Source organism: Vulpes vulpes, chromosome 3, assembly GCF_048418805.1.
Source record: "Vulpes vulpes isolate BD-2025 chromosome 3, VulVul3, whole genome shotgun sequence".
NCBI classification, from domain to species: domain Eukaryota; kingdom Metazoa; phylum Chordata; class Mammalia; order Carnivora; family Canidae; genus Vulpes; species Vulpes vulpes.
In genome coordinates, this window is record NC_132782.1 from 75,047,873 (window position 1) to 75,061,465 (window position 13,593).

Sequence of the window (13,593 nt, forward strand, 5' to 3'; positions counted from 1 at the left end):
TCTGCCTTTGGCTCAGGGCGTGATCCCAGAGTCCCTGGATGGAGCCTGGTTCTCCTTTGCCTGTGTCTCTGCCTCTCTCTGTGTGTCTTTCATGAATAAATTTAAAAATATTTTTAAAAAGAACTTAAAAAAAAAGAGGTACAACATTCTAGTTATAAAATAAATGTCATGAGCATGTATAGCATAAGGAATAAAGTTAATATTGTAATAACTTTGTATGATAAATGGTAAACTAATCATGGGGATCATTTTACAATGTACAAAAATATCGAATCACCACGATGTACACCAGAAATAGAACATTGTATGTCAATTATACTTCAATTTAAAAAAAGAGAGAAAGGGGCAGCCCCAGTGGCCCAGTGGTTTAGTGCCACCTTCAGCCCAGGGCGTGACCCTGGAGACCAGGGATCGAGTCCCATGTCGGGCTCCCTGCATGGAGCCTGCTTCTCCCTCTGCCTGTGTCTCTCTGTGTGTGTGTGTGTGTGTGTGTGTGTGTGTGTCATGAATAAATAAAATCTTTAAAAAAAAGAAAATACTTTAAAAAAGGAGAAAAATATCATCAGCCACTTTTCAGCAGAAACGTTGGAGGCTAGAAGAAAAGTGGAATAATATATTTAAAGTGTAATAAGAAACACTTATGTCAGGGATCCCTGGGTGGCTCAGCAGTTTAGCACCTGCCTTTGACCCAGGGCATGATCCTGGAGTCCCAGGATCGAGTCCCACATCAGGCTCCCTGCATGGAGCCTGCTTCTCCCTCTGCCTGTGTCTCTGCCTCTCTCTCTGTGTCTCTCATGAATAAATAGACAAAATCTTAAAAAAAAAAAAAAAAGAAAAAGAAAAAACTGTCAACTGAGAATTCTATATCCAGCAAATCCATTGTGCATAAATGAGGGAGAAAATAAGATATTCCCAAATAAACAAAAGCTGAAGGAGGCCATTAGCAGCAGACCTAACGTACAAGAAATGCTACAGGGAGTCCTTCAGGTTGAAATGAAATGATGCTAGACAGTAACTTGAAGTCATACAAAGATAAAAAGATCTCTTTAAAGATTAACATATGGACAAATATAAAAACCGGTGTTGTTATAATTTAGGTTTGTAACCCCACTTTTACTTTTCTAAAGGAGTAAGACAGGGCAGTTGGGTGGCTCAGTGGTTTAGCGCTGCCTTCAGCCCAGGGTGTGATCCTGGAGACCCCTTTAGCCCAGGGTGTGATCCTGGAGACCCCGGCATGGAGTCCCACGTCGGGCTCCCTGCATGGAGCCTGCTTCTCCCTCTGCCTGTGTCTCTGCCTCTCACTCTCCCTCTGTCTCTCATGAATAAATAAAATCTAAAACAAAACAATATTTAAAAAAAATAAAAATAAAGGAGTAAGACAGAAATGCATGAGAATAATTACAAATCCGATACAGAACACACAAAGATGTAATTTGTTATATCAATAACAAAGTAGAGGGGACTGAACTGAATCAAGCAGGATCCTCCAAATTAACTAATTTATAAATAATAAAAATAATGGAAGGCTAATTTGGGCTGCCAGGAAAATAGATCAAGTAACATGGATGGTGAGAGTGGGGGACTATAACCTTATACTTCTCCATAGAGGAATTTAGTATCAGAAGACAAGCTACAGAGGGCCTGGGTGGCTCAGTCAGTTAAGCATTCAACTCTTGGTTTCAACTCTAGTCACCATCTCAGAGCCACAAGACCAAGCCCTGCATTGGGCTCCCCACTCAGGGGGTCATCTGCTTGAGTCTCTCTCTGCCCTTCCCCTACACACTCGTGTACATGCACTCTCTCACAAATAAAGAAATCTAAAAAAAAAAAAAAAAAAAAAAAAGACAAGCTACTATAGTGTCTCTCAAAACAAGATCCTTAAACCCACATCAGCATCATCTGGAAACTCGTTAGAAAAACAATTCTTGGTTCCCACCCTAGACATTGAATCAGAAACTTGGGGTACAGGGACCCATAATCTGTGTTTTAACAAGCCTCTAGATGTTCCTAAAGCAGGCTAAAGTTGTAGAAGCACTGATCTACAAGGTACGGAAGAGAATAGAATATAAGTCATAGATTTTTTTTACCTAAACCATTATTCACATAAAGGCTATGAACAATAGCTTTAAGCATACAAGAATGCTGGAAATAGGGATCCCTCGGTGGCTCAGTGGTTTAGCGCCTGCCTTTGGCCCAGGGCATGATTCTGGAGTCCCGGGATTGAGTCCCACATCCCCACATTGGGCTCCCTGCATAGAGCCTGCTTCTCCCTCTACCTGTGTCTCTGCCTCTCTCTCCCTCTCTGTGTCTCTCATGAATGAATAAATAAATAATCTTAAAAAAAAATTTAAAAAAGAATGCTGGAAATATTTTTCCCACGGAGATACTTGAGAAAACTACTAGTGAACAAATTTCTACCAGCCAATGGATGCCAAGGGAAACTTCAACGATGGAACTAGCAGGGGCATTAAGTATATATAACTACAAAACTAAGACTGGACAAACTTAGGTATGGACGATTAAAAAAAACAGAATATAAATGTAATATACTCTAGCAATATAGAAATGATGCTACGGAAAAAAAGGAGGCAAAGATTATATAAGAAATGAAGTAGGGTAAGTTTTTGCTGGTTGTTTCATCTACAACAGCTGGAGTTAAAGGTAATATTTATGACATATTTAACAGTGTAGTGGTAATAGTAAGAAAAATAATGTTAACTGAAATCAGAAGATAAAGAAAAAAATAGACAGTTTTTAAAAGTTAAAGAGGCATATTTATCACTATCATCAGAACAAAAATACAAAACTTCTTAAATATCAGAAAATCTGTGAGTATATATGCATAATTACACATACCAAAGCAAACAGTATAGGAAAAGACATAACACAAAGTATGTTAAAAAATTTTTATTTTATTTATTTATGATAGTCACACACACAGAGAGAGAGAGAGAGGCAGAGACACAGGCAGAGGGAGAAGCAGGCTCCATGCACCGGGAGCCCAACGTGGAACTCGATTCCGGGTCTCCAGGATCGCGCCCTGGGCCAAAGGCAGGCGCCAAACCGCTGCGCCACCCAGGGATCCCCAATATGTTAAAATTAAGACTAAATATTTCTGTCATTTTAATAAATGTCGATGGGTTTGATCATCTTTTAAAATAAAAACATTTTCAGATTCCTCAAAAAGTAAAACAGGGGCACTTGGGTGGCTCAATTAGTTAAGAGTCTGCCTTCAGCTCAGGTCATGATTTCAGAGTCCTGGGATCCACCCCCACATCAGCAGGGAGCCTGCTTCTCCCTCTCCTCTGCCTTCCTCTCCCCCTGCTTGTGCTCTCTGTGTCAAATAAATAAATCTTAAAAAAAAAAAAAGTTAAACCAAACTCTATGTTGCATTATTGATGCTCACCTCAAAGTGATTCAGAAGACTGAAATAGGATGAGTAAAGGTGTGCTAGTCAAAGGCAAATAAAAGAAAGGAGCAAAATTTTTATTTATTTATTTATTTTTTTTTTAAATTTTTTTATTTCTTTATGATAGTCACACACAGAGAGAGAGAGAGAGAGAGGCAGAGACATAGGCAGAGGGAGAAGCAGGCTCCATGCACCGGGAGCCCGACGTGGGATTCGATCCCGGGTCTCCAGGATCGCGCCCTGGGCCAAAGGCAGGCGCGAAACCGCTGCGCCATCCAGGGATCCCCAGGAGCAAAAATTTTAATAGAAGATGAGGCGGAGGCCAAATATCTTTAAATGAGAAAATACTGCTTTCAGTTATAATTCACAATGAAAAGTTATAAATATCAGCAATTGTGTAAATATCATACTCAAAAACAAAAATTACAAGTAGAGGGAGAAATAAACTTTTGCAGTACTTCTGAGTACTCAAATTTACAAAAGCATTAATAAGTCCAACCACATCTAGTATAATGTATACCATGGAATATTTCTCAGCCATTAGAAACGACAAATACCTACTATTTGCTTTGACGTGGAGGGGCCTTGAGGGTATTGTGCTGAGTGAAATAAGTTAATCGGAAAAGGACAAACATTATATGGTCTCATTCATTTGGGGAATATAAAAATTAGTGAAGGGGAATAAAGGGAGAGGAGAGAAAATGAGTGAAAATATCAGTGAGGGTGACAAAACCTGAGAGACACCTAACTCTGGGAAACGAACAAGGGGTAGTGGAAGGGGAAGTGGGTGGAGGGTTGGGGTGACTGGGTGATGGGCACTGAGGGGGGCACTTGGTGGGATGAGCACTGGGTATTATGCTATATGTTGGCAAATTGAACTCCCATTTAAAAAAAAAAAAGTCTAACCACATCTAAATAAAAATGTTTCCACGTGACAAAAACAAACTCCATTAAGTTAAAAGAGAAATTTGTTGGGATGCTTGGGTGGCTCAGCGGTTGAGTGTCTGCCTTTGGCTCAGGGCGTAATCCTGGGGTTCCAGGATCCAGTCCCTCATTGGGCTCCCTGCAGGGAGCCTGCTTCTCCTTCTGCCTCTCTGTCTCTCATTAATAAATAAATAAAATCTGGGCAGCCCAAGTGGCTCAGTGGTTTAGTGCCACCTTCCACCCAGGTGTGATCCTGGAGACCCCGGATCAAGTCCCACATCGGGCTCCCTGCATGGAGCCTGCTTCTCGCTCTGCCTGTGTCTCTGCCTCTCTCTCTCTCTCTCTGTGTCTCATGAATAAATAAAATCTTAAATAAATAAATAAATAAATAAATAAATAAATAAATAAATAAATAAATAAAATCTTACAAAAAAAAAAGGACAAATCTGTGGATTCAAGGGCATGAGGAGTCCAAAGTGGTCAAGTGACAATCTTCATTTCCAATTCAATGGAACTATTACTGTGTCTCCCGTTAGAAGCATTTCTCCCTTTATTTTTTTTTTCTTAAATGTTTTTTTTTATCTTTTTTTTTTTTAATTTTTATTTATTTATGATAGGCACACAGTGAGAGAGAGAGAGGCAGAGACACAGGCAGAGGGAGAAGCAGGCTCCATGCACCGGGAGCCCGACGTGGGATTCGATCCCGGGTCTCCAGGATCGTGCCCTGGGCCAAAGGCAGGCGCTAAACCCGCTGCGCCACCCAGGGATCCCCATTTCTCCCTTTAGAACTAAGACCAGTAGGCCAGTGGTTGTAGGGCTAGCTAGCAAAAATTTTACTAGTGGGTTATAGTAATGCCATTCCCACTGCCACCACTTGATTCCTAGACCTGTGAATGCTATGAGAAAAGTAGCACCATATATTGGACACTAATTCAGAGCACATTAACCGCCTGGAGAAGTTTGCCCCCAGCTCTACTAGGTACTGCCACCTACAGGGTACTGTAACTGCTGGAGCTGTGAGTCTGAACAGCCATTCCACTATCCCATCAAACCAGATACTTCAGGATGGTAGGGAACATTGCAAGACAAGTGAATTCCATGAGCATGGGCCCATTGCCACACTTCACTTGCTGTAAAGGGAGTTCCTTCACCAGAAGCAACACTGTAGAATACCATGATAGCAGATAAGGCATTCTTTAACTCCATGGATGGTAGTTTGGGCAGAAACATTGGATGCGGGAAAAGGCAAATCCATGTCCAGAATAAGTGTTGATTCCAGTAAAAACAAACTGTTGCCTCTTCCATGACAGAAGCGGTCCAATGTAATCAACCTGCCATCAGGCAGCTGGCTCATCACCTTGAGGAACAGTATCATATCAGAGACTCAGTATTGGTCTCTGCTGCTGGCAAACTGGGCACCTGGCAGTGGCTATGGCCAAGTCAGCCTTGGTGAATCAAAGTCCATATTGTTGATTTCATCATAACCTCCATCTCTGCCATCATGGCCACTTTTAAAATAGTCATTGGGCCATGACAGCAGTGACTTGAAGAGGCCAACTGCTATCCACTTACTAAAATCCTCCTCTACTGAGGTCACCCTTTGGTGAGCATTTATATAGGACACAAATATATTCACGTTTTTCACCCATCCAAGGAAGTCAATCTATGTATCTCTTTCCCAGACTCCCTTGTCACCAATTTTCTAATCATGTTCTTACCAAGTCCCTGACCATCCAGCCAAACCATTGGCCACAGCCCATGAATTGGTTTATAATCAACTCATCTGGCCATTTCTCCTTCTAAGCAAAATGGACTTCTAAGTCCTGCCTACTGAGAGGATCTCTCTATATCATTGCCTTTCATGGATGTACACAGCTGTCCACTTTTGGGTGGTACCTGCATATCCTGCACAACCACTTGTAATTCAAGAACCACTTTAAGCCAAGTTTTCTCTTCCTCTGTCACCTGATCACAGGGAACTTCCCATGAGGTCACAGGTGAAGGCTGGGAGAGAGAGGGTAGGACAGGGATCCCTGGGTGGCACAGCGGTTTGGCGCCTACCTTTGGCCCAGGGCATGATCCTGGAGACCCGGGATCAAATCCCACATCGGGCTCCCAGTGCATGGAGCCTGCTTCTCCCTCTGCCTATGTCTCTGCCTCTCTCTCTCTGTGACTATCATAAATAAATAAATTTTAAAAAAGAGGGGGGGGGGGTAGGATAGCAGGAGTTGGGACCAAGGATATTTGGGTCACTTCTTTATATACTTGTATTTCCAGGGCCTATTGGGATATTAGTCTACTTATAGTTCTAGAAGCAAAGAGGAATGGTGGGAGTGGGTTCTGAAGAAAATCAGCAGTGTCTTTCAAGGCAACTGCCTTGGAGGAGACTACTGCAGTTTCCTAGTGCAATGGAGGGTGTATCTCAGGCAGACGGCTTGCTTTTTTTTTTTTTTAAGATTTTATTTATTTATTCATGAGAGATACAGAGTGAGAGAGAGAGAAACAAAGACACAGGCAGAGGGAGAAGCAGGCTCCATGTAGGGAGCCCGATGTGGGACTCAATCCCGGGACTCCAGGATCACGCCGTGGGCCGAAGGCAGGCGCTAAACCGCTGAGCCACCCAGGGATCCCCTCTAGACAGCTTGCTTCTATCGGCAAAGAAAGTGCAACAGAATTTACAGGCCCAATGTCCCCAGCGTCATCAGGGTATTCTCATACATCCCATTCCAAATATCAGGATCCCATTCCTTCCTCATCAATGCTTTCATTTTTCAATTAAACTGTAATTCAGTTACAAACTAGATGAGATTCTGGGTTTGGTTTTCAGCAATCTCAGCTCTGCAGTTAAGTATCTCTTTAAGGATAGACATAGAAGCTTTCAATCATTTATACAGTGCTTGGGCTGGGAATTTGAATCCCTGATCTCATCCTTTTTCCCCCCACTTTATTCAGTGACCTTAGGAGCAACATTTAATCTCATTATACTCATTAGTTTGACAAAAATGTTTGAAGGTATCTCATACATGGTAATCCAGTTCCTTGCCTCTTGTGTTTCATTATCCAATCTCACTATTAGATATTCCAATAGTGAGATTCTGCTCCTTTAGAGCCACTCTTAGCATCAAAATCTGTATTAGTCAGGGTTCTCCAAATAGAACCAAAAAGAGGTGTATATATATCTATATACCTATCTATAGTGAGGGCATTCACTACTGTTGAGAGAGAGAGAAATTTATTTTAAAGAATTGGATCGTGTGATTGTGGAGGTTTAATAAATCCAAAACCTGCAGCATGCCAGCAGACTGGATACCCAGGGAGGAGCTACAGTTTTCATCCAAAGGCAGTCTGCTGCAGAATTGCTTCTTGCTATAGGGAGGTCAGTCTTTAGTTTAAAAAGGCCTTCAGCAGGAAACCACAAATGTTGGAGAGGATGTGGAAAAAAGGGAACCCTCTTGCACTGTTGGTGGGAATGTGAACTAGTGCAGCCACTCTGGAAAACTGTGTGGAGGTTCCTCAAAGAGTTAAAAATAGACCTGCCCTATGACCCAGCAATTGCACTGCTGGGGATTTACCCCAAAGATACAGATGCAATGAAATGCCGGGACACCTGCACCCCAATGTTTATAGCAGCAATGTCCACAATAGCCAAACTGTGGAAGGAGCCTTGGTGTCCATCGAAAGATGAATGGATAAGATGTGGTTTATGTATACAATGGAATATTACTCAGCCATTAGAAATGACAAATACCCACCATTTGCTTTGACGTGGATGGAACTGGAGGGTATTATGCTGAGTGAAATAAGTCAATCGGAGAAGGACAAACATGGTCTCATTCATTTGGGGAATATAAAAAATAGTGAAAGGGAATAAAGGGGAAAGGAGAAAAGTAAGTGGGAAATATCAGAGGGGGAGACAGAACATGAAAGACTCCTAACTCTGGGAAGCAAACTAGGGGCGGTGGAAGGGGAGGTGGGTGGGCGGTGGGGGTGACTGGGTGGCGGGCACTGAGGTGGGCACTTGAAGGGATGAGCACTGGGTGTTATTCTGTATGTTGACAAATTGAACACCAATAAAAAATAAATTTATTTTTAAAAAGGCCTTCAACTGATTGAGTGAGGCCCACCCATATTATATAGAATAAACCTGCTTTACTCAAAGTCCACCAGTTTAAATTGTTAATCTCATCCAAAAAACACCTCACAAAAATTTTCAGAATAACATTTAACCAAGGATATGGGAACCAACGTGGCCCAGGCAAGTTGACACATAAAGTTAAGCATCACAAATGGTTATCTCTGATGGGAGTTTATGAATTTATTCAAAATTTGTTTTTGCTACTTTTTCTATGGTTATTATTTACTGTATTATCTTTGTAATAAGAAAAGCATATATATATTTTCTAAGTTTTTTAAAATAATATTTGCTTTGGGAAGTCTTCCTTAGTAGTATGGCACTGAGAACATACCATTATAGCTGTTCAGTACATTGTATGTCCTACTGTATGTTTGCCTAATAAACGAGGAAGGCTCTAAAGGAAAGGGTTTTCTCTTTTCACGTGTGTATGTTACCCAAAGCACAGTACTCTACCACAAAGTACACTCAAAGAATGAACAGCCAATAATAGAAAAAATACTACCCCAAATCAATACTATTCACCTACCCATTCTAAACCTGCCCCAATTCTGGGATTTCTGACCTTTTCAGATACCTAGACTAGAAATGGTAACCAAAGAGAACATGTTTCAAAATTTTGTCACTTTTATGTCAAGAATGCCTGTGCTCCTGGTCTTTTTGCTATCTGCATGTCCACTGCTTTAGTTTGAATATTCTGCTTATAAAACACATGTTTTATTTTTAAAAAGTAATAAATACATGCTTATTTTTCAAAGCAAAGGTCAAAACAGATTTTTCAAAACTAGGTAATTCTTACATCATTTGGGAAGAAAAACAAACACGCAAAATAGGCAGAAAATTTCTGAAGAAATACTAAAGAGGATCCAACCCTACCAAATTTTGAAAATACTATAAAACTACAGTAAATACAATTGTTGCTACTTCTATGGACTAAGCTATGAAATATAGTCTAAAGTAGATCCAGATACATATGAGAATGCAGCATATGCTAATAATTGCATTACATATTAATGGTGGAAAATGTGAATTATTCTTGAAAAAATAAAACTAGATTCTGTGTAAGCTCTTTCCAAACACCAATAACCAGTTCAGTTGTCAGACACCAACTTTCTTGATTCTCCAACACAAACTGGGTGTCCAGCAACTCAATTCAATTTTAAATCTATCTGGAATTAGCACAGACCCTGCAATTAACGGCTCAGTCCCAGAAGATTGCTTCTACCAGACACCAGTTTCAAACATGCTAACTCCATTTCTGTCTGACTTGGGTGCAAATTTTGGGGTTCCCACAATTCCCTCCTCAAGTTTGAAAATTTTTGAGACTGACTCAGAACTTGGGAAATCATTTCACTTAGGTTTACAGTTTATTATAAAGGATACAACCCAAGAAGAAACCAAATGTAAGAGATACAGACCAGGCACTGGGGAAGGAGCACAGAGCTTTCAAGCCCTCTCGATATACCACACTCCCAGGATATCAATGTGTTTACCCATCCCAATTATTCAATCATTTTTATAACTGATCTGCTACCCATCTCCACTCCCCAGAGGATAGGGGCATGGGATTGAGAGTCCTCACCCTCTAATCACTGTGGTTGGTCTTTCTAGTGACCCGCCCCCATCCTGAGGCTATCTAGGGTTACCACCTTGACTCACATTAGCACAGATTCAGGTGAATTCTAAAGGGGATTTTGTGGATAGCAAAAGATACTCTCAGCACTCAGAATTCTGTGCTGGGAACCAAGGACAAAGACCAAATACATATTTTTAGAACACCACATATTCTTATCTCATTCCTTACCAAAATAAATTTCAAATGAATCAAGGATTAAAATGAAAACTAAAGCCTTTAGAAATACACAAGAAAACATGGGAGAATTTTAAGAATATTTTTTAAGAGTGTAAAGCCTGGGCAGCCCGGGGGGCTCAGCGATTTAGTGCCACCTTCAGCCCAGGGCCTGATCCTGGAGACCGGGGATGGAGTCCCATGTCAGGCTCCCTGCATGGGGCCCACTTCGCCCTCTGCCTGTGTCTTTGCCTCTCTGTCTCTCATGAATAAATAAATAAAATCTTAAAAAAAAAATTTAAAAAAAAAAAGAGTGTAAGGCCTGTTTTACACAGTATAGCACAAAATCCAAATCCCCATAAAAGAGAGGGGAAAAAAAGAGGGAGGGATACATGTGACTACATGAAAAGAATTTTTAAAATTTTTAATTGGAAAAAAGACATAAATACAAAATACTGTACAAGCAGTATTTAGACAAGTCAATTGCAACACAGAAAACATAAAGAACTCCTTCAAATCCACAAGAAATCAAACAGGAAAACAGAAAAAAGACACGAAGGATAGTTCATAGAAAAAGAACTACAAATGGCTCTTACAAATAAAATATATGCTCAACTTCACTCTCAATAAACAATACTAAATAAAATAAACAAGATGCCATTTTTTATCTATCAGACTTGCAAACATAGAAACAAAATGTTAAATATATTGGTATATACTCTTCTGGTTCTTTATTGATTTTGTATATATATATTTAGGGGACTTAATAAAAATAAAACACTGGACATACTTTGTATATTTTATATTTTCATGTATATATTTCTGCATCTCTCTTTTGTGGATATATAAGTGTCCCCTAAATTTGAGGGGTCTGCAAAAGTGAAAATATTCTGAATTTTTTAAGTTAATATTTTGATGCATACTCTTGCTTTGTTATAGATACATGGAGAGTGGCTACAAAAATGAGGACATATAATTAGGCTACTTAAAACGTTTTCCCTAGGGCACCTGGGTGGCTCAGTTAGTTAAGCATCTGTCTTTGACTCAGGTCATGATCTCAGGGTCCTGGGATTGGCCCCACATCAGGCTCCCTGCTCAGCAGGGAGTCTGCTTCTCCTTTTCCGGCTCCTGTTCCCCCTGCTTATACTCTCTTTCTCTGTCAAATAAATAAAATCTTTAAATAAATAAATAAAACATTTCCCTCTTATCAAGAACAACTCTTTATGTCATTAAATATGCCTCATCACCTTCTGCATGGAATTTTGAACATCCTTCTTCCTGATTGCCCTATCCTTAGTCTTCTCCCTTAGTTCATCCTCCATTCCACCTCCAGAGTAATTTTCATCACTAGTGCATTGGGTTCCCACTGCTGGCGCAGATATCTTAATCAGGACATGACAGTCAGGAAATGCTACTTCTCCAGATCTGTCTCTTGCAACCTTCTTCCCTCCATCCTAAGTATCCACCTTTCAGTGGACATGCCAGCTCCTTCCATGTTGCTCTGTCTGGAAACTACTCTCCCAAACCCTCTTCTTTTGAAAAGTGTCTATGTATCTTTCAAAATCCATTAGACTTGGGGATCCCTGGGTGGCTCAGTGGTTTGGCGCCTGCCTTTGGCCCAGGGTGTGATTCTAGAGTCCCAGGATCAAGTCCCATGACAGGCTCCTTGCATGGAGCCTGCCTTCTGCCTGTGTCTCTCTCTGCCTCTCCCTCTCTCTCTGTGTCTTTCATGAATAAATGAATAAAATCTTAAAAAAAAAAAAAAATCCATTAGACTCACCTCACCTCGTCCTTCACACCTACCATGTCAGGCACAATACAAAGTATGCGACACATGCAATCTCAGTTACTTTTTTCTAAGATGTCACTTACTTCCACTTTATAGATTAGGAAATAGAGTCCAAAAAAGTTAACTTGTCCAAGGTCACCTACTGGTAAACATCGCAAAACTAGAATTTAATTCAAATTGTTTGACTCTAGGAGTCTTTCTAATGCACCACTTTGCCTCATTAGGGTTCTTTCATCAAGATTTTATTCTTTATTGAAATCTCTCCTGAATCAAATAGCTAAACATCCGCTGCCACCTCAACGTCTTCAATCATGGCTTGAAATAGATCTGCTCCCACATGACCTTTTGTGTGAAATTCTCCAAAGACATTCTAAAGTTTTCCCGCTCTGTACATACATTAACATGTAGACAACACTCCCTTGCTATACTCTTGCATCATATAATGAAAACCATTCATTTACTTGGAAGTGTGATATGGAGAACAGTAGAATGATATATGCAAATAGAATGCCTCTACAGGGATCCTGTGATCTTTCTGTTCTGCTGAGACTTTGTGTGGTGCGATGTCAATGGAGATGCCTAATTAAAATTCCATTCATTGTGGATTTCTTGCATTTGATTTTTTAAAAATACCGCGTTAAAATATTATTGATTTCAATCACTGAGTTTTGGTGCCCCTTTAAATTTGCACCTCAGGAGATCCACTCCCCTTTCCTACCTGCAAACACATGCCTGAAAATTCCAATCTTCATCTCTGCTCATATCTCCCATACATCTGCACAGTAAATAAATCCGCATGCATACCAAGTAAGATAAGCACAAGTCTCCTGTGTAATGCCATTAATCAGACTTATAATGTGCTGTTGAGATTCTCAAATATACAAAGCCACTTAAAAGCATTATATTCCAGGATATTCACTGCAGCTTCAATAGCAAAAGATCAGGAACAACCTAAATAACAACCGGTGTAGACAAGTTAATTCTGTCACTCTTACAAAGAATATCAGGCAGCTGTTAATGAGGAATCCCTATTTGTATTGATACGGTACAATCACCAACATACTTTAAGTATAGTACACCCATCGCTGTGTACTCTAAATTGACACTTTGTGTGGGGGGAAATGCTTTTAACTATACACATTTATAAATTCATAAATCACCTGGGAAATTAGAATCTCTAAGGGTAATTGTGCTTGTCTGAAAGAAGCTGAACTAGAGGGACGAGGGCGTGCTTTTCACCATACACCCTTTGGAACTTTCGAATTCTAACGGTTTTCGTTATTGCTTATAAAAACGAAACACAAGACATTACTGAATAATACGGGGGTGGTGAATACTGGATACTAGAAAACAACTGCACACACCTTTCGGAATTTTGTCCTAAAACAGAGCCCTCTCAAAGCACGGGGACCACCACTCAAGCAAGTCGGAGTCTGACCGCCCGTCTGGGAGCAGCGCGTCCCGCGCCCACGCTCCAGCCCGAGGCTCGCCGGAAAGGCCCTAAGCACCTTCCATCCTGCACGCCGTCTTCCCGCCCCTTGGCTCCCAAC

General features: G+C 40.6%; 1 protein-coding gene across 1 annotated transcript in view; it reads right to left on the minus strand.

Moving 5' to 3' along the window:
* The window catches only part of PSPH (phosphoserine phosphatase), a 54,010-nt gene extending 40,521 nt beyond the window's left edge, over nt 1-13,489 (minus strand). The window contains exon 1 of the mRNA XM_026017499.1: nt 13,408-13,489. The gene's annotated coding sequence lies outside the window, so the exon portion shown is untranslated. The remainder of the gene's footprint in view (nt 1-13,407) is intronic.
* Between the last annotated feature and the right edge of the window lie 104 nt (nt 13,490-13,593).